Here is a 26,077-nt window from a genome sequence, read left to right as displayed (position 1 = left end):
CGAGGACAGCCTTTCAAGGAATGGAGAAAATGTCTCTATTTCCACTGAAGGGGGTGTGCAGATGGTGATGAGAAGACTTTCTGCCCATTTAGATTGTCTACTACCCTCTTTTCTCTAGTCACAATATGTCATACGTCTTCCACATACAAAATATATCCACCCTCTCTCAAGACTCTCCCTAACCTCATACTGTAATGGCATCAGGCATGAAGTCCACAATTTTGCTAATTGCCTCAAGTCTGGCTTCAGATGAAACTTCCTGGTATAGCTCTTCAGGTGTGGTTGCTCTTAATCCAAAGACTTGTGAACTAAAAAGACAAATTTTCTGCCACCCATACGGCCAACATACATAGTGAGACAGTGATAAGCTAACTATAATAAACACTCTTGTCCAAAAAGGAGAGGAACAAAAGGCACATGACAGCCTCACTGACATGCTTGGCAATTGACACTAGTTGTTGGCTGAGCCACTGTCTCCACGAGGCCTTTCTCAAGGAGACTAATTGGGCTCCTTCATACCATGGCTGTCAGATTCCAAGAAGGTAAGAGAGAAAACTACAAGTTCTCTTGAGGTCTAGGTTCCAAAGCCACATAATATCATTTCTGCCACAGTCTGTCGGTCAGTATAAATCACGAGTTAAATCCAAATTTCAGGAAATGGGAAATATTTGGGAGGAATCATCGGCGCCATCTTGGCAAATTGTTGAACACTGGCCATCCCTGCCACAGTTAAATGCTTACAACATGAAATAAAATTTAAAGATTTTACTTTAGATATTTCTAGCAATTAAGTAGCATGTATCTTCATGGTATTTCTCCATATATAATTGGCCCAATTCTCTTCTCCACTGGGAAGTTGGCACAATCATATGTGCAAAGAAAAGGATGTAAGATTTCAGAACATATAGTAGAAAGAGAGAGTTGGAAGTGAATATTTACTTCACCATGCCATTTCATCTAACTGGGACATTTCCAAGGGCTTGTAGACAGCAATACCAGACTCAGAGATGCAGAAGTAGAATAAATCAGTTTTTGATTATAATATCCTACCAGAAATGGCTGGTGGTAGGTAATCTGGAAATCAAAATAAATAAAGGAAAAGTGGTTTAGCAGACCAAATCTGAAAGGGCTATTCTGTAGGATAAAATAATTTTCTACTTCAATTGATCTTGAGTATGTGTTTGTTCAGATTTATTAATGATTGTTGTTGAGGACAAAAATCCACAACTAAGACATTATATTGATAGTATCAATGTTAACCGGTGACTTCTGCTTTTTTTCAAATTTTTACTTGATGATTTAGTAAAAATTTAAATACTCGTTGATAGTAAGATGAATAGAAGAAACTCCAGTGTTGCAATTATTTTCCGTTAATAAATGTGAGAAGTCATTTGATGCAGTGTCTTAAAAAAATCAAGGAACAAAAGAGAACTATTATCTTCTTTTCCTACTACATTTTTTCCCTCAACTTTTAAAAAAATTCTTTGAGTGCAGCTCAGTGTGAAAGAGGAAAAAAAAAACTTCCTAATTCGACTGTTCAGTTTGCTTTTATTAATTGAAATATCAATACAATAGAAACAACTAGAATATTTTTATAGTTGCCGCATTTCTTGATATCTTGGAATTATCTACTGTGCATGCATGCCTGAAAATAGCTTTTGAAGAGAATACCTAAGAACACAGAACAGCTAATGGAGTGTGTGGAAATCGTTCTTCCTTGGATTAGGAAAGCTTAGAACTAATTAGGGAAGAGCAAATTCCAGTAACATGGGTGTCTCACCCTCCACCCCCCAACCCCACCCAGTAAGCAGTACAGTTTTCTGGGAGAGAATGGGGAAAACATTCAGCAATAGCTCTCAGCTTATTATCTTAGAAACACAAGGCAGGACATTACAAGCTCCGAGCAGAGAACCTGGTAAAGACCTAGGCGATTATTCAGATCATGGCGTCCATTTTATTTATTTATTTTTTAAATTTTTATTGTTATGTTAATCACGATACATTACATCATTAGTTTTTGATGTAGTGTTCCATGATTCATTGTGCATAACACCCAGTGCTCCGTGCAGAGGTTGCCCTCTTTAATACCCATCACCAGGCTAACCCATCCTCCCACCCCGCTCCCCTATAGAACCCTCAATTTGTTTTTCAGAGTCCATCTTCGCTCATGGTTCATCTCCCCTTCTGATTCCCCCCCATTTCTTCCCCTCCTGCTATCTTCTTTTTTTTTTTTCTTAACATATATTGCATTATTTGTTTCAGAGGTACAGAACTGTGATTCAACAGTCTTGCACAATTCACAGCGCTCACCATAGCCCATACCCTCCCCAATGTCTATCACCCAGCTACCCCATCCTTCCCACACCCCCACTCCAGCAACCCTCAGTTTGTTTCCTGAGATTAAGAAGTCCTCATATCAGTGAGGTCATATGATACTTGTCTTTCTCTGATTGACTTATTTCACTCAGCATAACACCCTCCAGTTCCATCCATGTCGTTGCAAATGGCAAGATCTCATTCCTTTTGATGGCTACATAATATTCCATTGTATATATATACACCACTTCTTCTTTATCCATTCATCTGTCGATGGACATCTTGGCTTTTTCCACAGTTTGGCTATTGTGGACATTGCTGCTCTAAACATAGGGGTGCATGTACCCCTTCGGATCCCTACATTTGTATCTTTGGGGTAAATACCCAGTAGTGCAATTGCTAGATCATATGGTAGCTTTATTTTCAACTTTTTGAGGAACATCCATACCGTTTCCCAGAGTGGCTGCACCAGCTTGCATTCCCACCAACAGTCTAGGAGGGTTCTCCGTTCTCCACATTCCCGCCAACATGTCGTTTCCTGACTTGTTAATTTTAGCCATTCTGACTGGTGTGAGGTGGTATCTCACTGAGGTTTTGATTTGGATTTCCCTGATGCCGAGCGATGTTGAGCACTTTTACATGTGTCGGTTGGCCATTTGGATGTCTTCTTTGGAAAAATGTCTGTTCATGTCTTCTGCCCATTTCTTGATTGGATCATTTGTTCTTTGGGTGTTGAGTTTAAGAAGTTCTTTATAGATTTTGGATACTAGCCCTTTATCTGATAGGTCATTCGCAAATATCTTCTCCCATTCTGTCGGTTGTCTTTGGTTTTGTGGACTGTTTCTTTTGCTGTGTAAAAGCTTTTTAACTTGATGAAGTCCCAAGAGTTAATTTTTGCCCTTGCTTCCCTTGTCTTTGGCGATGTTTCTAGGAGGAAGTTGCTGCAGCTGAGGTCGAGGAGGTTGCTGCCTGTGATCTCCTTTAGGATTTTGATGGACTCCTGTCTCACATTTAGGTCTTTCAATCATTTGGAGTCTGTTTTTGTGTGTGGTGTAAGGAAATGGTCCAGTTTCATTCTTTTGCATGTGGCTGTCCAATTTTCCCAACACCATTTGTTGAAGAGACTGTCTTTTTTCACTGGACATTCTTTCCTGCTTTGTTGAAAATTAGTTGACCATAGAGTTGAGGGTCCATTTCTGGGCTCTCTAATCTGTTCCATTGGTCTATGTGTCTGTTTTTGTGCCCGTACCATACTGTCTTGATGATGACAGCTTTGTAATAGAGCTGGAAGTCTGGAATTGTGATGCCACCAGCTTTGCTTTTCTTTTTCAACATTCCTCTGGCTATTTGGGGTCTTTTCTGGTTCCATACAAATTTTAGGATTATTTGTTCCATTTCTTTGAAAAAAGTGGATGGTATTTTGATGGGGATTGCATTGAATGTGTAGATTGCTCTAGGTAGCTTTGACATCTTCACAAAGTTTGTTCTTCCAATCCATGAGCATGGAACGTTTTTCCATTTCTTTGTGTCTTCCTCAATTTCTTGCATGAGTATTTTATAGTTTTCTGAGTACAGATCCATTGCCTCTTTGGTTAGATTTATTCCTAGGTATCTTATGGTTTTGGGTGCAATTCTAAATGGGATCAACTCCTTAATTTCTCTCTCTTCTGTCTTGTTGTTGGTGTATAGGAATGCCACTGATTTCTGTGCATTGATTTTATATCCTGCCACTTTACCGAATTCCTGTATGAGTTCTAGCAGTTTTGGGGTGGAGTCTTTTGGGTTTTCCACAGAAAGTATCATATCATCTGCAAAGAGTGAGAGTTTGATTTCTTCTTTGCGGATTTGGATGCCTTTGATTTCTTTTGTTGTCTGATTGCTGTGGCTAGGACTTCTAATACTATGTTGAATAGCAGTGGTGAGGGTGGACATCCCTGCCGCGTTCCTGACCTTAGGGGAAAAGCTCTCAGCCTTTCCCCATTGAGAATGATATTCGCTGTAGGTTTTTCATAGATGGCTTTTATGATATTGAGGTATGTACCCTCTAACCCTATACTCTGAAGAGTTTTGATCAAGAAAGGATGCTGTACTTTGTCAAATGCTTTTTCTGCATCTATTGAGAGGATCATATGATTCTTGTTCTTTCTTTTGTTAATGTATTGTATCACATTGATTGATTTGCGGATGTTGAACCAGCCTTGCAGCCCGGGGATAAATCCCACTTGGTCATGGTGAATAATCCTTTTAATGTACTGTTGGATCCTATTGGCTAGTATTTTGGTGAGAATTTTTGCATCCATGTTCATCAAGGATATTGGTTTGTAATTCTCCTCTTTGATGGGGTCTTTGTCTGGTTTTGGGATCAAGGTAATGGTGGCCTCATAAAATGAGTTTGGAAGTTTTACTTCCATTTCTATTTTTTGGAACAGTTTCAGGAGAATAGGTATTAATTCTTCTTTAAATGTTTCGTAGAATTCCCCTGGGAAGCCATCTCGCCCTGGGCTTTTGATGTTGGGAGATTTTTGATGACTCCTTCAATTTCCTTAGTGGTTATAGGTCTGTTCGGGCTTTCTATTTCTTCCTGGTTCAGTTTTGGTAGTTGATACATCTCTAGGAATGCACCCATTTCTTCCAGGTTATCTAATTTGCTGGCATAGATTTGCCCAAAATATGTCCTTATAATCGTTTGTGTTTCTTTGGTGTTGGTTGTGATCTCTCCTCTTTCATTCATGATTTTGTTGATTTGGGTCCTTTCTCTTTTCTTTTTGATCAGTCTGGCCAGGGGTTTAGCAATCTTGTTAATTCTTTCAAAGAACCAGCTCCTAGTTTCGTTGATCTGTTCTACTGTTCTTTTGGTTTCTAGTTCATTGATTTCTGCTCTGATCTTTATTATTTCTCTTCTCCTGCTGGATTTAGGCTTTATTTGCTGTTTTTTCTCTAGCTCCTTTAGGTGTAGGGTTAGGTTGTGTATTTGAGACCTTTCTTGTTTCTGGAGAAAGGCTTGTATTGCTATATACTTTCCTCTCAGGACTGCCTTTGCTGTATCCCAAAGATTTTGAACAGTTGTGTTTTCATTTTCATTGGTTTCCATGAATTTTTTTAATTCTTCTTTAATTTCCTGGTTGACCCATTCATTTTTTAGTAGGATGCTCTCTAGCTTCCATGTATTTGATTTCTTTCTGAGTTTCCTCTTGTGATTGAGTTCTAGTTTCAAAGCACTGTGGTCTGAAAATATGCAGGGAATAATCTCAATCTTTTGGTACCGGTTGAGACCTAATTTGTGACCTAGGATGTGATCTATTCTGGAGAATGTTCCATGGGCACTAGAGAAGAATGTGTATTCCGTTGCTTTGGGATGGCATGTTCTGAATATATCTGTGAAGTCCATTTGGTCCATTGTGTCATTTAAAGTCTTTATTTCCTTGATTTTTGCTTAGATGATCTGTCCATTTTAGTCAAGGGGCTGTTAAAGTCCCCCACTATTATTGTATTGTTGTCAATGTGTTTCTTTGCTTTTGTTATTAATTGCCTTATATAATTGGCTGCTCCCATGTTCGGGGCATAGATATTTACAATTGTTAGATCTTCTTTTTGGATAGACCCTTTAAGTAGGATATAGTGTCCTTCCTCATCTCTTATTACAGTCTTTGTTTTAAAATCTAATTTGTCTGATATAAGGATTGCCACCCCAGCTTTCTTTTAGTGTCCATTAGCATGGTAAATGGTTTTCCACCCCCTCACTTTCTATCTGGGGGTGTCTTTGGGTCTAAAATGAGTCTCTTGCAGACAGTATATTGATGGGTCTTGTTTTTTAATCCAATCTGATAGCCTATATCTTTTGATTGGGACATTTAGCCCATTACATTCAGGTAACTATCAAAAGATATGAATTTAGTGCCATTGTATTCCCTGTAAGGTGACTGTTGTCTGTGTTCCTTTCTGGTCTATGTTGCTTTTAGGCTCTCTCTTTCCTTAGAGGACCCCTTTCAATATTTCTTGTAGGGCTGGTTTTGCGTTTGCAAATTCCTTTAGTTTTTGTTTGTCCTGGAAGCTTTTTATCTCTCCTATTTTCAATGACAGCCTAGCTGGATACAGTATTGTTGGCTGCATATTATATATGTACAAAAACAGGGGTTGATACAGTGAGGGAACAGAGTATGACTGTAAAGATGAAAATTATAAAAAATTTTTAAAAGGAATTGATAAGAAATTGTTTGATAAAAAAAGAAGCGGATTTCAAAAAAATAGGAGAATGTGATCAGACAGGAGACTAGAACAAAGCCATACACTAGAGATTTAGGTTATGTTTTGATCTGTTAGAAGAAACTGTATCTCAAAATTTTAAAGAGAGAACAACTTATATACATATATACCAAAAATAAGGTTAACTACTATGAAGGGATAGAATATGACTCTAAAAATGAAAAATAAAAATGTTTTTTTAAAAAGGGATTGTTGGTAAGATGTTGGTTGAAAAAGGGAAAAAGAAAAATTAAAGAAAAAAACAGTTAAAAAATTAACTTTGAAAGACTAAAGAATCATGGGGAAAAAGCCATGGATTCTATGGGCAGTATTCCCCTAGCGCTGGAGTTCTGCCATTCTCATTGATCGGTAAACTTGGTTTTGGCTGGTGGTCCTTCTGGGGGAGGGGCCTGTTGCCGTGGTTCCCAAATGTCTTTGCCGGAGGCGGAATTGCCCCGCCCTTACCCGGTCCTGGCTAAGTAATCTGCTTGGGTTGCTCTTGGGAGCTTTTGTTCCCTGCAAGCTTTCGGTACAGCTTTGGAGGATGAGAGTGAAAATGGAGGCCTCCCAATCTCCACCCCGGAGGAGCTGAGAACTTGGGACCCCACTCCTCAGTGCGCCCCCAGAGAAAAGCAGTCAATCATGCCCGTCTCCCCGGTCTCTGACCACACTCCATGCTCACCTGGCCTGTGACTGAGTGTTTCTATCTCTGGCACCCGACCCCGTGTGGAGTCTCCAAACCCAGCAGATCCCTGCAGAGCGCTCCAGCACCACTCCTCCCAGGGGAAGAAGGGGAATCTCCCCGGATCTGCCGCTTTTTGGGTCCTTGCTGGAGGAGCAGTGGCCCGACTGTGCCTTGGATCACAGTTTATGGAAACCCCGAGCTGAAAGTCCACTCCTTGCCTACGTCTCTGCAGCCGGCTTCCCCACTCTGATACCTGGGAGCTCTGTGGCACTCAGGCACCCCCTGGTCTTTCTGTGACCCCGAGGGTCCTGAGACCACACTGTCCCGTGAGGGTTCCACCTGCCACTTAGCCACTGGAGCGACATCCCTCAGCGGAACCGACTTCTAAAAGGTCCGATTTTGTGCTCCACGGCTCTAGCACTTGCCAGAAGCGGCCGACGGAGGCCCCCCTCCCCTGCCATCTATCCTCCCGAATATCGCCTCGGATTCACTTCTCCGCACGTCCTACCTTCCAGAAAGTGGTCGCTTTTCTGTTCAGAGAGTTGCTGCTATTCTTTTCTTCGATCTCCTGTTGAGTTTGTAGGTGTTCAGAATGGTTTGATCCCTATCCAGCTGAATTCCTGAGACCAGACGAAATCCAGATCTCCTACTCCTCCACCATCTTGCTCTGCCCCCACCATGGCCTCCATTTTAGATGAGAAAAAAAAAAGGACACCCAGAAAGTTGCTCAAGGTCACATGCAAGTTAGTACTGAAGCAGCCAACAAGTAGAAACCCTTGACTGTCCAGTATTCCCTGCAGTGCACTGCAGTCAAGAGCTACCCTGAATTCCCCAGCTGTCTCCATATCCAGGTACTCTTCTAACAGCCCCTCACACTTGCCCAGGTTTGAGTCAGAAAATCTCCAGCAGGCAGTCCTCTGGGTCAGTCCCAGCCCACTCTGTTTCTGCTTTTATCTTTGTCAACCTTTCAAGACTTGAGAATTTATGAACTTGATGACAATTCCTTTAAAAAATGCAGAAGTTGAGCATAGATTTATACCCCTACATCTTTCCAGCAAGCAAAAACATGTAGGTAATGTTTGACAATCCTTCAGTGAATCTACAGATTGCTCCAAAAATAGCTACAGGAGAGCTGCCATAGAGCCTGCTTGATGATGGACATTTGGGAAGGGGAAGGGCATATCCAGTTTTCTTTTCACAGCACTTTGCTGGCTCCTTGCTTACTTTCTCCTTTTCCTTCTGTTCTTTTTTCTCTAATTTTCTTTCTATTCTTTTGGTATTGATCGATCACCTCTTATGCATACAAGGAAGGAGAGATTCTGGTTCATTTGATTTGGAACTCATAGTTCATGGAGATCATATATCAGAATTTGTAAGAGCTCTGGACCCAGAATAATCAAGTTCAAATCCAGGATGAGCCTCCACTACTATCTGTGCAAATAATAGTACTGCCTCAGTGGGCTGTTGAGAGGACTAACAGATATGTAAAAGCTTTTAATAAGGCTCATGAAGAGTTAGCTATTCTAATTGGCCTATTACTCAAATCCCCCTCCAAATTTGGACAATATGTAAGGGCTGGGGAGGGACATAGACCTGAACTGAGTAGATCACTGGCTGAGGTTATAACACCAAATAACAGAACAGTCATTACTTTGACTATGTTTACCTAGAAGTGAAGAAATGTCATTGTCTGTTTTTAGGTGTAAATAGGGACCTGAGGTAGAAATTAAAGTGAGTTGTAGGAATCTGTTTTTAAACTAGAGCGTTGTTATCTGAGTGTGTGATTTGTGAAAATATTATACCCACTGCTCATATAACCACAATAGAGTGTATCATGACTTTAATTGGGGACAGAGTAAAAAGGTTCCTAGGCAGGAGAGAAAACTTCTTTGGGGAAGGTATATCTTTGTTGAAACCATACATGACAAGGGAGAGATGTATGGCAGGTAAAGGGGGCCCCTTTGTTCAGGAAGTAAGAGAGAGATTGGCAATTCCCAAATGGACATACTTTAGCAAAGCTGGAAGCAGTATCTGGAAGGAGATCTGTTAAAGAGCTAAGGTTGGACAGGCAAGAAGAGGCCAGATCATGCAAGAACTTGTAAAGGCATTTTATAGAGTTGGGATTTAATTGAGATAACAATTTGGAGTCTTTAAGGGTGTAAGCAGGAGATGTATAAAACTACTTTAACTTTAAATATCTAATTTTTATTTTTTTGCCACTTCTTTTTCCTAACGGACAAACTCCTTTCTCTCTCTCTCTCTCTCGTAGAGGATCCTATGGGGGAAGCAGGAAAAGAGCCATCCATAGCCAGTAAATAAAGATGTTTCTGTGAGGTTTCTGTTTTTGTTTTTGAAAAGAACACAACCCTGGTTTTTAAATTTCCACTCCTGCTCAACCAGTGATTTCTGTGGAAAGGGGAGCATCCTTTGGTTTTTTTGCCAGAAAGAACTCCAAGGGAGCCATTGCCAGAAAGAACTGAAAGAGCTCAAGTCCTCAATAAAAGAATGTAGAGAAATAAAAGAAGGTAGAAAGAGAGGAAGAAGCATTCTGCCCATATTCCCCAATGAAATTTTCTCTTCCAGCTTTCCCTTGTTTTGCATCCTCTCTTATCCTTCCTCTCAAGATACACACACATTTGTACAGACACACACATTCATACAGACACACACACTCATACACACACACACACACACACACACACCAAGCATCTGTAAAACATTTGGTTACTGGGAGATTTAAACACATGGAGTCACGTGATTGCCAAACAGCTTTATTTTTGCTCTCATATTCTATCAGAAGACCTTGTGATCATTCTGGGATGATGAAGAGAAACAGAAGGATTTGGGACCAAAAATGAAGCTGTCTCTTAACCCTTGAGCCATTTCTTACTTTATTTTTGAAATGTGCTGGTAAAGAGATGGAAATGGATCTCTTTAGAAAGGGCTAGAATGACTTGTGGCAAATATATAAGGAGGTGGAAACAGATATTCAAAATGTATCTGTTCAGTTTACATTTCACGTGCTTTTCAAAAGGGCAGAAAAAATCCTTTGAAAGAGAGTGGAGCATCCAAACATGGTCAATAGTCAGATAATTTTATTATCAAACTTGGGTGTTACAGAAAGCATGAAAACCTATGTTCTGGAAGAGGAGGAGATTGGGAGCCTCATTTTCTCTGTAACAATACCGAAGTCAAAGACCCATGATAATCAGTTGTGTTACCTTGAATACTCATTTAAAATGTAAAGAATGCCATTGATACGATCTTAATGTTCCCTTTATGTTTTTATTTGGATTGTAAAAATTATCCTTCATATCTACTTATCCATCTATTTACCTATTTGTAGGAACTTTCAAAGGTTCCACTTTAACCAAGCTCCCCCAACCCTAATTTGTCCTTAAAGTCTGACATTACTCAACCTTAGGTCTCTAGTCAAAATTCCTAGAAGTGTCTAACTTACTCAAACACTCCCAAGGGTTTCATGGGTGTTCCAATTAACCTGATGGTGATTAAGTATGTTAGAACTGAAGAGAGTTGTCTAGTTTTCAAATTTTTCTTTTCTCCCCTCTGTTATTTTCTTCCCAAGACACAATGTTGCATAGAATGTCAACCCAACCAATGTATTAACACATAAATATCTCATTGCTGTTTTTCTGAACTGGGAGAAACCTACTATTGACCCTCAACATTCTCATCCTCTTTTATCATGGACTTTTTGCAGTCTAAGGCAATCCTGTTGGAACATGGACCTTTGCCAAAGAACTAACCTGTTTCAACATCCACTGTATTAATGAGGAATCTGAGATCCAAAGAAGCAAGTTCATTTGTGCAACATCACAGATAGAGTGAACACCAAAGCTAAGACTTTGACTCAGGAGTTCTAACACCAAATCCCAGTTCTTTCAAGTATAAGATTTTGGATTTTAAAACTGATTTATTTTCAGTTTTCTTCCCCCTTCAGATCAAACTGTGAGTCTGACATGCGCTATTCGTAAATCAATTGGGTGTATCTAGCATGTCAGAGCAGAGCTGAGTGAACCATTAGAATATCAGGGATTCAGGATTTCGGTAAACAGAAAAGGTCCAGGGTGATGGAGAGGGAAGATCGAGCCTAAAGTAAGAGATGGGTTCATTGCAAAAGTTGTCTACTGATACTTCTCGGAATAGTGCTAGCATTGCCTAGATTCATGATGATCCATTAAATTCCAAGTAAAGTAAGTTCTTAAATATTACATTGTTCATTCTAAGCTACTTCTTTGTAATATGACTTAATTATACTATTTGCAATAATGAGAATGCCAATAATATCAGACATATCCATATCCAAAAATAAATACAAAACATTTCTAAGTCAAGTATACATGCCTTTGGATTATTGACTATTTTTGGGTTATCCTCACATTGTTTCTCCTCATTAGCACTAATGATCAAGGACTAATGGTGGAATTAGCTGAAGGGAAACCATCATATGTCAAAATAAATTCTTTCCATCTTTTGTAACAAAGAGCACACTTGAACATTAAGTCATTGAAAAACAGAGATTATGGAAAGCCACAATTATATTTTACTAAAAAAGGAATGTAAATATTCATATTTTGCACATCTAAGTTCAAGTGTTTTTAAAACTTCAATTTTTAAAACAGTAATATAAATTACTTCTGCCTCAAGTTGTTTTTTTCTAACTTTTTCAGGTGTCATAATTGCAAGTGTTTTGTAATCACCATGGCACTATTTGGAAATCAATTTGGATTATCACTATCCGGGCCATGTGTTTTGGATTTTCAAGAAGAGTTCTGACTTCTAGGGCAGTTCTGATTGCCAATATCCTGTCCTGTTATTAAGCCATGTGTTCCATGAATTTTCACAATTTTTGGTAAGGAAAGTATTCACCAAGATCCCATTTAAGTTGTTTTGATAATAGGTCCTCATTCCTATTCTCCCATCTTGGAAGATCACTGAAGCAGAATTTATTCCAAAGCTCAGATGCTTCCCCCTGGTCAAGGTGGGGGACAACCTGAACATTCCAGTCTGTGTGGGGGAAATACGAGGCATCCATTTCAAACTATAACAACCTCAGAGACCCAGAATTCCGCAGGGTAAGACGAGCAGACGCAGAGCCATTTTCAAACCGAAGCTTGCCCTTGTCCAAAGCTAAGTTGTCAGTATAGCTTTGGTCTTTCACTGACCCAAATCCCTGGGATGGCGCTAGAAGTCATTTGGGTCCCCGAGGGGAGGCTTATTAGTGCTTCACTCCCTCCCCTCTCTTACTCAAATTGCATAAAAAGGCTGCAGATTCCAAACTCTATGGTTTGATGAATGTAGTGCAGATGGAAAGCATAAGAGAGGTCAGAGTCGGTTGCCATTGGGCTAAGGGTGTCCTATTTTCATGCAAGCGAAAAAGATGACTCAGAAAATACAAAACTATTGTTCATGCAGAACCAATGTTAAACTAACAAAACTTCTTTAATAAATAACAGAACTTGTCAATGGTAAGAGTCTCATCTAGCAGTTCACATGACTTTAAACACTGTTCAGCCACCCACATGTCATAAACAATATTAGTAGATATGAAAAATTGTGGCATCTGTTTTTCTTAATGCATGCATGTGTATGTATATGTGTCACTGCCTTGAATCCACTGAAAAACTAACAGGTATAAATTTACTATGAGTAAAAAAATTAAAATATATTATTTTTATTATTTAAATTTATTTATTTGTAGACTCCACCTGACAACAGGGTGGGAAATTAACAATGCCAGAGTTCAATTTCTTACTTGCTTTAGAGTATTTTTTCGTTGTTTTAAAAATACTTTGGCTTGGTGTATGTCATGTAGGGGCAATGTCATTGGATGGGATCCTGGTGGATAAATAGTTACTTTTTCCATGAGATGAACATCTTCAAAGGTGCTCTAACTGTGATGGAATCCTCAAGTACCCATTTAATAACCTTTCACAAGTGGTCTCATGATCAAAAAGCCTTAGGACCCCATAAGCAGGATTTATCTGGGACGGTGGCTATGCAGCTGGTTACACAGCTGGGAAACTGGATGAAACAACAGTCAATCAATTCATTTTGGCCATTTCCATGATTACCAGTAATTGTTCCAGCTGCACTGATGTGTGGTGATCAATATTCATTGTAATGATGGCAAAAATGGACAGCATGCATGCCCCTTTGTCTTTCCATTTCACATATGTTGACCTGGCCATAATAGCACAAAATAATTCATTCAACCAGCAGCTTCTAGCTTCTAACTCTCCCATTATAGAATGCCACAGTAGCAAGTGAGCATTAAAAACAAAGTAAAACAAGACTTTCTAGCAACTGGGTGCCTTAATCAGTGCCAAGAATACTTTGGGGAAGGTGGGTGGATGGCTAGATTGAGAGAATAGCAAAATGCCAGTGTTCCAACATCTGCAACATTTAGATGCTCAAAGTTGCATCCCAGCAGGATCAGTTGAGTCCTTGAACCTACCCAAAAAGGGAAAGTGGGGACTTCTAAGAGGATGACTAAGAAAGTGAGCTCCAAGGGGGTGTCCAGGAAATCCCAAACACCGCACGACAGTAAGAGATGTCAGTTTACCCTTATCCTGGAGCTTCCATCAAGGTACATTCCATACATGACTACTGCTCCCCCTTTTTTTTTTAAAGATTTTATTTATTTATTCATGAGAGACACAGAGAGAGAGAGAGAGGCAGAGGCAGAGGGAGAAGCAGGCTTCCCGCCAAGCAGGGAGCCCGATGCGGGACTCGATCCCAGGACCCTGGGATCATGACCTGAGCCGAAGGCAGACGCTTAACCGACTGAGCCACCCAGGCATCCCGACCACTGCTCCCTTTTTAAGGTCCCACTGTTCATGCTGAACAAATTCCTCAGAGTTGGCTCTCAAGAATCTATGTGAGATGCTAGCCTCTACTATATGGATTGTTCAGTTAGTTGGAAGCTAACTGAAGCCATTGCCAGAGTACTCAGAGATTTTAGATCTATCTATCTATCTATCTATCATCTATCTATCTATCTATCTATCTATCTATCTATCTATCTATATCATTTATTTACTTAATCAAAAAGGAAAGAACTCCTTGGAATCCTTGAAATCTGCCTTAAAACTCAAGCATCTTTTATCCTCCTTTTGAGAAAACCAACACGTTCTTCAAACACAACCCATTGTCTCTTATTTAAGAACTCCGGTTGTTGAATGGAAGATTGCATTTCTCAGAGAAGATTTTTAGAAGTTAGACGAAGGGTAGAAGGAATGAATGATAAGCGAAAGGGTAACAAAGGGTGTGTCTTTCTCTGGGAAGAAATATAACTAAAGACTCCTTTTTAAAATCAAAGATGGATTTCAGTTAAAGATCATAATTGCGTTCTAAAGAGCTAAAAAAAAATGCATAGCCATGCCAAGCTAACCTCTTTTTTTCTAAATTGCCTTCAGTTTCTAACTTTCAGCTGCCAATATGTTTTTTTTTCCCCAAAAATGAGCAGAATCCTTCATCAGCATTAAGTTTGAGTAACTTTTACCTGGAGCTAATATGTGCTCTAAGACAGTCACTTTATCACCCTGGGCTTTACTTATTTCACTAAAAACAAAGGTTAAGCCTGGTCTTCTCCAGATGCTGGGAGACTTTAGACCAAAAATTGCTTACAAGATGGGGATAGTAATTCATTTTGTGTTAAGAGCTCTTGAGACATGGCTCTTCTCAGCTCTCTCTCTACTCTTCATAATGAAATTTTCTCCTAGCATAGAATGGAGGTCTTAAAACACCAGGTATTCTCAGCAAATTGCTATCTGATTCAATTTAACAAGCATGCAATTGATAATAAGAGAAATGCATAATATTAATCCTCATTATTACATAAAATTTTTTCTCTTAAGATTTGCTTTCACATACATTATCACATTTTTATTCTCACAAAATTTTATAACCTAGCTTATTAGGTGATGCTCTATGATTCAGGCTTTCAGTGACAAGGGCAGGCCCAAGTTCTGTCTGTCACATTTGCTTTAGTTTGGTGTTTTCAGAAAAGTTGGTGTCTGGCCCCAGTCATAAACCCAAGAGGAGCAGCAGAGCCTAAACTAAGGGCAGGAGGCAGCAGGGGTCAGAGCAGGGACTGGACCCGGATTCTGTTCCCAGCACCACCTCTGGAGGGATGTGTGTGTGGGGGGGAACTGAAATCTTCTCTCCAGGGTTGAGTTTTTTTCAGCATTAAAATGAAGGTGTCTTCCCATAATCCAGGACTCTCTTCCAGCTCTGTGATTCTTTATAATTGACAGCAGAGCATCATTTAAATTCTAGGTACTGGATTTTCAAATTATTTCAAATGCTGATTATACTTCATTTTAAAATTAATATTAATGCCTCCCAATGTGTCTGAGTCCTCAGTTTGCTGCCTGCAGCAGGTAAGGGAAAAACCAGGGAGTTTGAGCAGCGTGTGCCAGCATGTAGAAAGTTCTTTAGGAAAATCTTATTGCTATTATTTATCGCTTGAGGTGTGGCACTTACTCTGTGTGAAACACCAAGTTAAAGATTTCATCCACTCTCTCTCATTTAATTCTTCACATAACTCTCTGATGTGTTTGTTAATATTCCCATTTTATGTAAGAGGAAACTGAGGCTCAGAGAATTTAACCACACTGCTGATGAGTGATGGATCTAGGGTTCAAACTTGTGTGTAACTGATTCCAAAGTGGATGTTCTTGATGATTACCTAATACTGCCTACTAAGAAATTGAATGGCACACCCATGCATGGGCGTGCGTGTGAGCACACACACAAACAAACATGTGAGCTCGCGCATACACACACAACTTGTCTGCATAAAAACAAATAAATGCTTGACTGAGAAGTGGATCACATAGATGCATACAGGCGTCCGCGTTCCTATAGGTGATCACACCTACACTGGTTCCAAAGTGTCTGAACCAAGTATTATGGACAAAAGGCTGGCCTCCAGCTGCTTATGAGTCATTCCAGGTCAGCTTTGCTGACAAAAAAAAACTTCTGATTAACTTCCAGTGTCATGTTTGTGTTATTTTCAACATCCTTTGACTCCATGCAATAGAACACACATACAGTGGCGAGAAATAAGTTTAGTAAGACCTTTTGAAGATGCCATGCCTGCTAATCCACAGACAGTGGCTGAATGGTGGTCAGAGTGTGACCTGTGTGTCATTTCTAGAGGGTTATATACATACTGGTAACCGATTTTATTTACAATCTGCTAACTTCACTAAAATAGATGCTCCATTTCGAATGACCACCTATTCCATAGAAATGGAGATTTTCTTTTGGAATAGTACTTCCGCACAAATACTATCATCACAGAGTTATGAGCCCAAGATTTGATTATTCAGGTAACTGGACTAGAGCAATCAGACTGCCTTTAAAAGTTTATGCACAGCACTAAAATTCCCTTAGAATATGTTTCCTATAGCAAACAGTTACAAGCCATAGATGGGCCAGAAACATATCTATCTTTCTGTCTTATGACATCGCTACCATTTCTGTTCTCTGAAAAGGAAGCCTCATTTCATTTGGAAGTTATTACCCTGAGATGACCAAACCCTGCCCCAAGATGCTTAATACTTACTTTGTCTTTGAAGAGTAATAGTTAAAGTTATTTCCCCATCTGCATGATTTCAAAAAAAAAAACAAAAAACAGCCAACTTCTTAAACCCTGTCCAGTCGTGACAGAGACCAAGATTCCACAATGTAAATGAACCTCATTAATCAACTCTATTATTTGGGGGAGTAATGAGCATTTTGCTATTTGACATCTGGTAGTGATTTACAATAAAAGATACAGGAATTTCTAGTTTATAAAAGTGCACATGTATGATTTGATTTCTTTTGGTGTATATATTTATATATAAATCCCCCTGCTGCTTTTCTTGGCCAAAAAACACACACACAAAAACAAAAACAAAAACCCAAACAACAAAAACCCAAAAATGGTGGGAGCAAGGGAGCTCTCCGGGTGGGGTTAGACTATAAACTGCATGTAGATTTATAACTAACTAACCAGCTTAGAGCAAAATGTTGTGTGAGCTCTGTAATGTGTAAAATCTGGTGTTTATGTAGCTCTCAGGCTGGCTCAATACCAGTTACTAGTGAGTGATATCTAAACATAAAATAATTTCTACATAAACTGTGGGTTTGTAAAAATGTAAGCACTGTATTTTTGTGTAGTCTGAAAGAAGGTATTCTTTGAAATATTATTAGTGTAGGGCATGATTCCACCCACTGTATTTCTGTGAATTTTTCTTTTCTTTTTTTTTTTTTTTTCCTTCTTGGAAGACTGATTGGGGACTTGGGCCTCTACCAAAAAGTCAACATGTACTTATAAAAATCTTGATATGTGATACACTGACTAAAGTGAAGTTTATGATTTACTTCAAGTCGACTTTGCTACTGTACAATGAAAGCTTGAAATGAATGCATAATCATTAGGAATGTGCAGCCTCCAACTAAGCCATTAGTGCACAGGCGGGTTTTTTGGTGGTATTACCTTACAAACAACACCGATGTTATGTCAATGATTAAATATATGAAAAAAAATCACTCAGCTGGAGGCGGAAAGAAAAATGAGATTAGAAAAGATTTTCAAATCACGGGAATTAAGCATTAATGGGTGGTTGTTTAGATTTAAGAAATGCAATACTCTCTTCTACAGTGGGCTATGAAATTAGGTATTTATCCCTTTTAACAAGTTCCACATGTAATAAATGAACATGTTAGTGGCATAGTTATGATGCTCTTATGAAAAGCACTTTCAAAGCTTCTTTGCATATTCAAACCTCTTCATGAGCCTCTTGTCTGAGTCACTATTAGCTGTTCAAAGAGGTCTTTGGCATCTAGAGAAAGTCCAGTTGAAACCAGAAGGCAAAAGTAGGGATGGGTGCTTGGGTGGCCTTGGTGAAAAGACTGGCCACTCAGACACGATCCAGAATTTGAATATAAAGGACACTAGTTCCTAACCACATTCTACTAAATGAAGTCAAATCTGGCAAGATTCTTCCTGGTGATTAGCGTACTGGAAAGAGAATGGTTTCCTGCTATATCGGTTGTGACTTTCTATTGCAAAGGACAGAATCCCACCTAAAAATGACTTAAGGATAGAAAGACAATATATTGTCTCACCAAATGAAAATTCAGATGTATATATGGCCTTAGGGGCAGGGGAATGCAGATTTCAGGCATTTTCTCCATAGATCAATTTCTTGCCATCAATTCACTCTGCCTTCCATTGTGTTGGCTCCATCTTCAAGCTTCATATCAAGATTCTCAATAGCTCCAGTTCACATCTCATATACGCTGTAGACCCAGCCAAGCCTGGGCTTCTTCCTCCATGTGTGCTTTCATGGGCCCAAATATCACAAACACGAGAAATCTTACTTTATTAAAGACATGGGATGCTTCCATCACTTGTAGTTCTGAACTGAGCTCTTGCCCAGCGCAACCTATAAACTAAACATCTGCTCTTGTGACTAAGTCTCCTCAGGCCCCAGGGAAATGCTTTTCCTTAGCACCTCAAAACAATTAGCAGTTGCTTCCAAAGCCTGTGAGGTACGTGGGTTGCCAGGTGGCTGCTGACACAGGAAGTGGGCACTGCTTTGGGGCACAGGGACAGTCTGAGCAGTGGAAGCACTTAGGGAAGAGAAGAGAAAGGAAAAATTCATTAACTTGTCAAATCTTCTCAGAGAGCAGGAATGTAATAGCTTTTCCCATAATGAGGTGTCCTTTTGATGTGGTACTGAGTGCCCATTTTCTCGCTTCTCTCCATACTGCAATCCTTGGCTCTGGAAGAACACATGAATTAACACAGTATTTACAATAGTGGAACATGGTGACTCAGAAATATTTTTGCAATATTAAGTAATTCAATTATTTTTAAATTAGTCCATACTTAGGTTGAGACAAAACAGAAATGAAGCATGATACAAATTGTTTACATTGACAACTGGATGAACATTGAATGCTAGAATAATGAGTAGCTTTATATTTATGAAAATAAAGGTTTGTTTCAAAAATTAAAAGTTAGTTTCATTTAAATGCACTCATTTAAAAATCGTGCCCAAGGTAATTACAATTAATTTATTATCCTTTAATATTTTGATAGATATTTTCAATATTTAGAAAAAGGATTTGGAAAGTGTAATAAAATTATTTACAAAAATTTTTAAATTTTAGACCTTGCCTTAATTTATTTTCTTACCTTAATTTATATTTTTGATGAAAATATATTCAATAAAACATAGGATATACTTTAATTTATTTTAATTAACATATACTTTGATTACAGTTACATTGTATACTTAACCATTTAAATTGAGAAAAGTTGAAATGATATTTTTATGATTTAGCTATGTAGAAACTATAGCTCATATTTTTAAACTTGTCATTATGAAAGGATATTGGTTAGGAGAGGTGACTGACACATATTTTATTTAACCATTTATTACATTAAAGTATTGCTTTAAAATGTGTGTAATGTGTGAATCTCCATTTGTATTCCTCACCCAAGCTCTACAGATGTTCAGGGAGGGTCTGCTCACCCAATTTCAACAGCAAGTCCAGCAGAAGTGAGTCCAGGATGGAGTGGAAGAAGTTTTGCTTTAACATAAAGTTCTGGAAGTGAATTTTATTTGTACTAATTGGCCTATCTAGTCCAATCCCTGTTCATTTATATTTGCTGAAGATACGATTAGTACCGTAGTGAGAACGAGTGAACCAATAGTTTTAGAGATCTTTAAGTTTTATAAACTGAGGACAATGTGAAAGTTTAGAACATATGATTACAGAAAAAAAAATTAATTTGGCCGAGGCAATGATACAGACATTAAACTTTGCTTCCAGGCACCACTTTCAGAGATTTGTTTTCAGTTTAAGAAGATTTTTTGTTGTTGTTGTTGTTATGCAAGGGCAGAAATAAAGATTAAGAACAACAAAAACAACAACAAAAAAAATTGAAATATTTCTTATACCCCAATGGTTTCACTCACAACTCTTTCATTGCTTGCCCAAAAGATTGCCTGCACTTGTGTAGGCGCAGAACTAAGAGCTAGATGTTGGCATTGCTGTACTCATAATCCGATCAACTCTAAGTATAAAAATGGATAATCATCATTTAGAAACACAATCCAGCAAGATATCTGATCTTAAGTACTATACAATTAAACCAGTTTCAAAGGACTCAAAATCAAGTAGAAATTTACTAATAATTATAGTACCATATTATGCTTTTTAAAAGCTTTGTATATTTTCAAAATGCTCTGACACCCATCATCTTATTTGATGATGAATTTGGACAATGTGATCAATGAAACTGACTCATTTTCCTTTTCAGTTAAAGGGTAATGCCCAAAGCAAGATGCTGGGAGTTTTCCTTAGCTTTTTCTACAGTTTGGTAGTTTTTACCTTTGTGAATGTCAATTAACGTTTTGAGCTACATCGTGTGATACACATGGACATATGGTAGGGTTTGAGGTGGTTTTAGCAACAATGCTATGTTATTTATCTCAGCTATATAACCAGCTATACCCTTCTTCAGTGAAGAGACAAATATCAGTACTGAAACCAACAAGCTTAGCCAGAAATAATAATTAGTATCCCTAGTAAACAAAAGTTTCATAATTTTATAATCAAAAAAGGAATCATTTCCATTACACAGAATTGAGCAGAAATTGATCAAAATTGAAGCCAAATTGATTATTTTGATTCACGACATCAAAATATCTGCTTATTTTAGGTCTTCTTTGGTCATGTCTAGTGTCACTGAAGATTAACTAGATGGAAGTTGCAAAGAGCTTTGCAACTTACTCGAGGTTGTCAGTACTTTCTGTCACAGAGGACTTGGCATCACCATGACTAACATCAGTCTTCCAGAATGATAGATAACCAGGTTGAGGTTATCTTTGGCTTCCAAATCTCCCAAGGGGCATACTTATCCCAATAACCACAGGTAGTTAGAACTCTTTAATGTAACTGGGTTATATGGATATCCTCTCCTCCAAACTGAAAATGCCCTTGTTGTGATGATCACTGGGTGATATATGTAAGTGTTCAATCACTAAATTGTACACCTGAAACTAATATTACACCATATGTTAACTAACTAGAATTTAAATTTTAAAAAATCAGCTTCTATATGTATAAAAGATTGCTTCTTTGTGGCAAACAGCATTGGATTCATTCATTTATTTACTCATTCTCTCAAGAAATCTTGATTGAGCAGCATTCCCTTCAGTTAGAACTACCTTTCCTCAGGTAAGTTGGACAGGCTAAAGAGAGCCGCCCTGTTCTATAGACATTTGACTTGCCCACATCCAAACCCAAACCTTGAGAAGGAAGCAGACTTGGTCTGAAACCATTCACAGAATGTTCTGTTGAAGATGAAACTTAGTTGGTGGGTTTTGGTTCACACCACTGTCACAGAAACTCTTTCCAACTCACCTTCCACCTCCTTTTTGATCATTCCAAGAAGAGGATTCTGGGGATGCTTCCAATTCTCACACTGGGAATGTACTATCAACCACTTTGTCCTACCAAACAGCCAACTAACAACATGATTTTCAGGTGAAAGGAAAAAACAAATGTAATTGGCCTGAGGCTTCAAATATATTTCACTATTTAAAAATAAAATATCGTAGCTGGGTACTTAAAATAACAAAAATCAAGGAAGTTTCACTCCTTAGCCAATTTATTTATTTTTTATTAATTTCTTGATCTGTTAGATTTTCTGCTGATCATGGAAACCAAGATACTCCCTTAAGCTCTCAATTCCTTAACACAATTGCTACCAGAACGATTACCTATTGTGCACCCATCACTCTGCTGGAGCCAGATATGAATGTTTGTCTTGGGGCTCTGTAATGGAAAGTACTCAACCAAGTGTTCATTTTTAAGCCACAAAAGGGTTTCTGAAAAGGATAGGGTGATGCAACAAGCATTAAGCCTCAAATGGTATTTCCTAAATAGGTGACGTCACAGCAAGGTATTTCATCTCTGAGATGGTTCTCAGTTATTTCCTGCATAGCCAGGACTGGCCTCCAGTCTGGAGGAGTGTAGAGTTTGGATGTGGGTGGGTTCATCACCATAGAGACCAGTAGACATGGCTGAGCAACTGCCTGAGATACCTCTGGTCACCCTCAGTAGATGTTTTTGAAGGCTGGGTCCTGTAGATGTGCTACTGTGGGGTAAGGTTATCCTGAAGCTCTTCCAAGACACTTCTAGTGTGTGTGAAGATGACCCTCTCCGCCTCGAGAGCATTTAGAGTAAAATTCCCTGTGAATTAGTTGATCTATCCCACAATGTAAGAATGTGACTGCTGGGTCAAAGTTCACCAGTTGCCAGCTACCTACTACCTCAAAAAGCCTCTGGCACTTGGTCTTGCCCACAAAAGCTTTTCAAGCACTGATTGCTGGGACGCCTGGGTGTCTTAGTCAGTTAAGCATCTGCCTTTGGCTCAGGTCATGATCACAGGGTCCTGGGATCAAGTCCCTTATCCGGCTCCTTGCTCAGCGGTGAGTCTGCTTCTCCCTCTGCCTGTTGCTTCCCCTGCTTGTGTGTACTCTATCTCGCTGACAAATAAATAAAATCTTTAAAAAAAAAAAAAAAAGAACTGAGTGCTGCTGTCATTATTGCTGTTAGGGGAGAAAACGGACTGTGGGATGTGTCCACCAATTTTAGGGAATTGGGTGGTATTGACTCACAAAAAGTGGATGGAATGGGAAAAATGTGATCTACTTTGGCTTAAATAAATACCTATTTGTATGATAGATCGAAGCTTATTTTTGAAGTCTTACTCCTTCTTCAGACAATCCTTTTGCCCACTATCCCTACATCCATCCCATAACACACACCCACTGATTCCTCCCTCACACATACATATACTCACACATTCACACACACACCCATCAACACCAACACCACACACACTTACCTGGCTAAACTCTATCAGCTTAAGTCTCATTTATCACTCTTAATCTTCTTGGAACCAGAGCATATCCCCAGAGTCTTTCAGTCCCCTGGAACAGTCTTAACCAACTGAGCCACCCAGGCGCCCTCCCCTGGAACAGTCTTAAGAGCATCTCATTCCCAAAGTCTCCCCAGGGTTGCACAACCCCACCCTTGCATACTCTGTCAGGCAATCCCCCGGTCCCTAAGCATGGCAGAATTACACAGAGCAAGTTCAGATCAACATCCTAGATTTTCAACCAGATTTATACAATTGTGCAGAAAACAAAAGACCCTTTCTTTCATACCACTAGACACATAACTAGAGAATTGTTTTTCCAAGAGTGTGAGCCTCTGACCTATTAGACAGGAGATAAGTAAACAGAGGATGAAAGAAAAGTCTACATGGCTTCTCCAGGCCAGGGGGATGTTGCCAGAGTGAGAAGTCCTTTGGAGGGGTCTGAGATCTGTGCATACTGTCTGTGGAAGAGGAGGTGGGGGGGCGAGGAGGAGGAAGTTGGGAGGGAGCGTGTTGCTCACTTTCTACACTGTGCTGGAAACTCCGCATTGGTTCTGAATTTGCTCTAACATTTTGGGTTCACTTACAGGCCTGATTCATCCTAGCTTCCATCAGCTGCAGATCAATTTCTAAATTGTTCTGGGAAAGTCACATAATGAAAACTTGTCAGGGAAGAAAAATGAGTAGCGTCAGTTGTAGCCTGACTCGCGACCGGTTACTGGTGGGGGCTTAATGCACTTCGGGTCTCCCTTAGTGGAATATTATATACACCACCTTCCTAATGTGCACGATGGTGTGAATTAGCTTTTGGAAACTGCTGGGGAGCCTATAATTTAGGGACTCAGGGCCATAACCACAGCAAAGAAAAGGATTAGGGTCAAAAATAGAATAGTTCAAAAATAATATTGGAAGCATTTTTACCTAGTATGAAGCTTTTGCCAAAAGAAAGAACAGCCAGTATGCTCTTAACACCTCCTTAGAGGACGTTAAATTCAAAAGTATGGTTTTGGATTTGTCAATATGATACATAAAACGCAACTTTCTATGGCTATAATTAAATCACTTAAAAACCTCGGTCTAAAACACAATAACACTTTCATCAAATAATTTTGTTCTGTGCAAAGGATATGAACACTTTAAGAGCAAATATTTGGAAAATCTGTGTTGCAGGTCACTGGTAAGTTCTGCTGGTAGACGGGTACACTTTTGAAAGGTGCCATTCCGTTGTATGCAAATGAAGTTATTTCTAACTCCACTCAAACAGGTGACTAGAAAATGTGGAAGGAGGTTACATGAATTGGGTGGGAATGTGTTTCATGCACCTGCTCTTATTATTAATAAAACATATTGTGAAAATCAAATCAGCTGTTTGTATGTTTCCCTAATGGCAGAGTCAGAAGGCAGGCTGGAAAACCCAACTGCCTTCTTGTTTGAAAAAAAGACACAAAGTTAGCATCCTCTACTAAAACAGAAGGAATGTTAAAAGGCTACACATGTGATTGCAAGCTAACTGGAAAAAAAAAAAAGAATCATTAAGTAAGGGGTGTCTGCATTGCTCAGTCAGTTAAGCGTCTGACTTTGGCTCAGGTCATGATCTCAGGGTCATTGGGTAGAGTCCTGCATCGGGCTTCTGCTCAGAGGGGAGTCTGTTTGTCTCTCTCCCCTGCTTGTGCTCTCTGTCTCTCTCTCAAATAAATAAATAAAATCTTAAAAAAAAAAAGAAGAAGAAGAAGAAGAATTCCTAGGTAACAGTAGACAGTGAGGCCTCTGGGTCCCTGATATTTTTGGACCTGGTTATACCCACTGGTTACATCATATTAAAATTCACTGAAATTCTGTGCTTAGTAGTTAACCCAGGCGATTAATATCAATAGCCTTCTAAGTGGCTTTGCAATATCTCCTCTCATTCCTGTGGTCTTTCCACCTAGAAATAAATCAGATCATAACTTTCTCCTGCTCAAGACGATCAAACCTCCTTATCTTGGCCTTGTGCTATCTGATCTGGCCCCTCTTTCCCTTCTTTGAGGTTGTCTCCCATCCCCCTTCTCCCTAGTTTCTGGCTTCAGCCATCCTGGCCCTTGAGACGTCCCTAACAGATGTTGCCATATTTTGCACTTGCTGTTCCCTTGTGCCTGAAATGCTCTTCCTCAAACATTTTTGCATGGCTTCCTTCCTGTACCTAAGTCTTGGCCTGGTTGTTATTTTCTCAGATATGCTTTACTTGACTTCCTTATGGAAAGAGCCACCCTACCGCCCCACCCACTCTCTAACACTTTACCTTCTTTTCCTTATAGTATTTATCACTACTGCATATTAAATAATAAATGTATATGTCAATATTGTCTTTATCCCCATTAGAATGTCAAGTTCTGGAAGGGAGGTTTCCTCTCTCTCTCTCTCTCTTTTTTAAATTCACTGCTATATTCTCACCACCTAGAATGGTAAATGGGTCAATAAATATTTGTTGAAATGGAGAAAGGTCTATAAAGAGTGGAGGAAGGAGAACTCTGAAAGAAATAGGTGTAAGCAGGTCTTTGCTGAGGGTCGCATTGACCTGCTAGCTGCTTCAGGGGTGTTCTTTAGGAGTCAGCACCCTGGCAGAAGACATCAAGGCCAAAATCAAGAACTACCAGATTCCGCTTTTGATAGCCTCTTTCCCAACCTGAACGGAACCAGGAGTTGCTGGCAGAACTACCTGGACGTCCACCACTGTGAGAAGGCAGCAGTGGTTGAAGGGGGATGACGTCTCCATGTGTGAATGGTACCGGCGTGTGTACAAGTCCCTCTGCCCCACATGCTGGGTGTCAACCCGGGACAACCTCCAGACACAAGGCGCATTTCCTGGGAAGATGTGA

The 26,077-nt window shown here is 39.3% G+C and overlaps 1 pseudogene; it reads left to right on the top strand.

Annotated features, from left to right (window-relative positions):
• The first annotated feature begins 520 nt into the window (after window positions 1-520).
• LOC112836435 (cytochrome c oxidase subunit 6B1 pseudogene) lies at window positions 521-26,077 on the top strand (annotated as a pseudogene).

The sequence above is a fragment of the Callorhinus ursinus genome, unplaced genomic scaffold (genome assembly GCF_003265705.2).
Source record: "Callorhinus ursinus isolate GAN/ISIS: 27379988/994484 unplaced genomic scaffold, GSC_fseal_2.0 scaffold2, whole genome shotgun sequence".
Lineage (NCBI taxonomy): Eukaryota > Metazoa > Chordata > Mammalia > Carnivora > Otariidae > Callorhinus > Callorhinus ursinus.
Note: the sequence above shows the minus strand (reverse complement) of the source record. Positions and strands in the feature narration are given on the sequence as shown.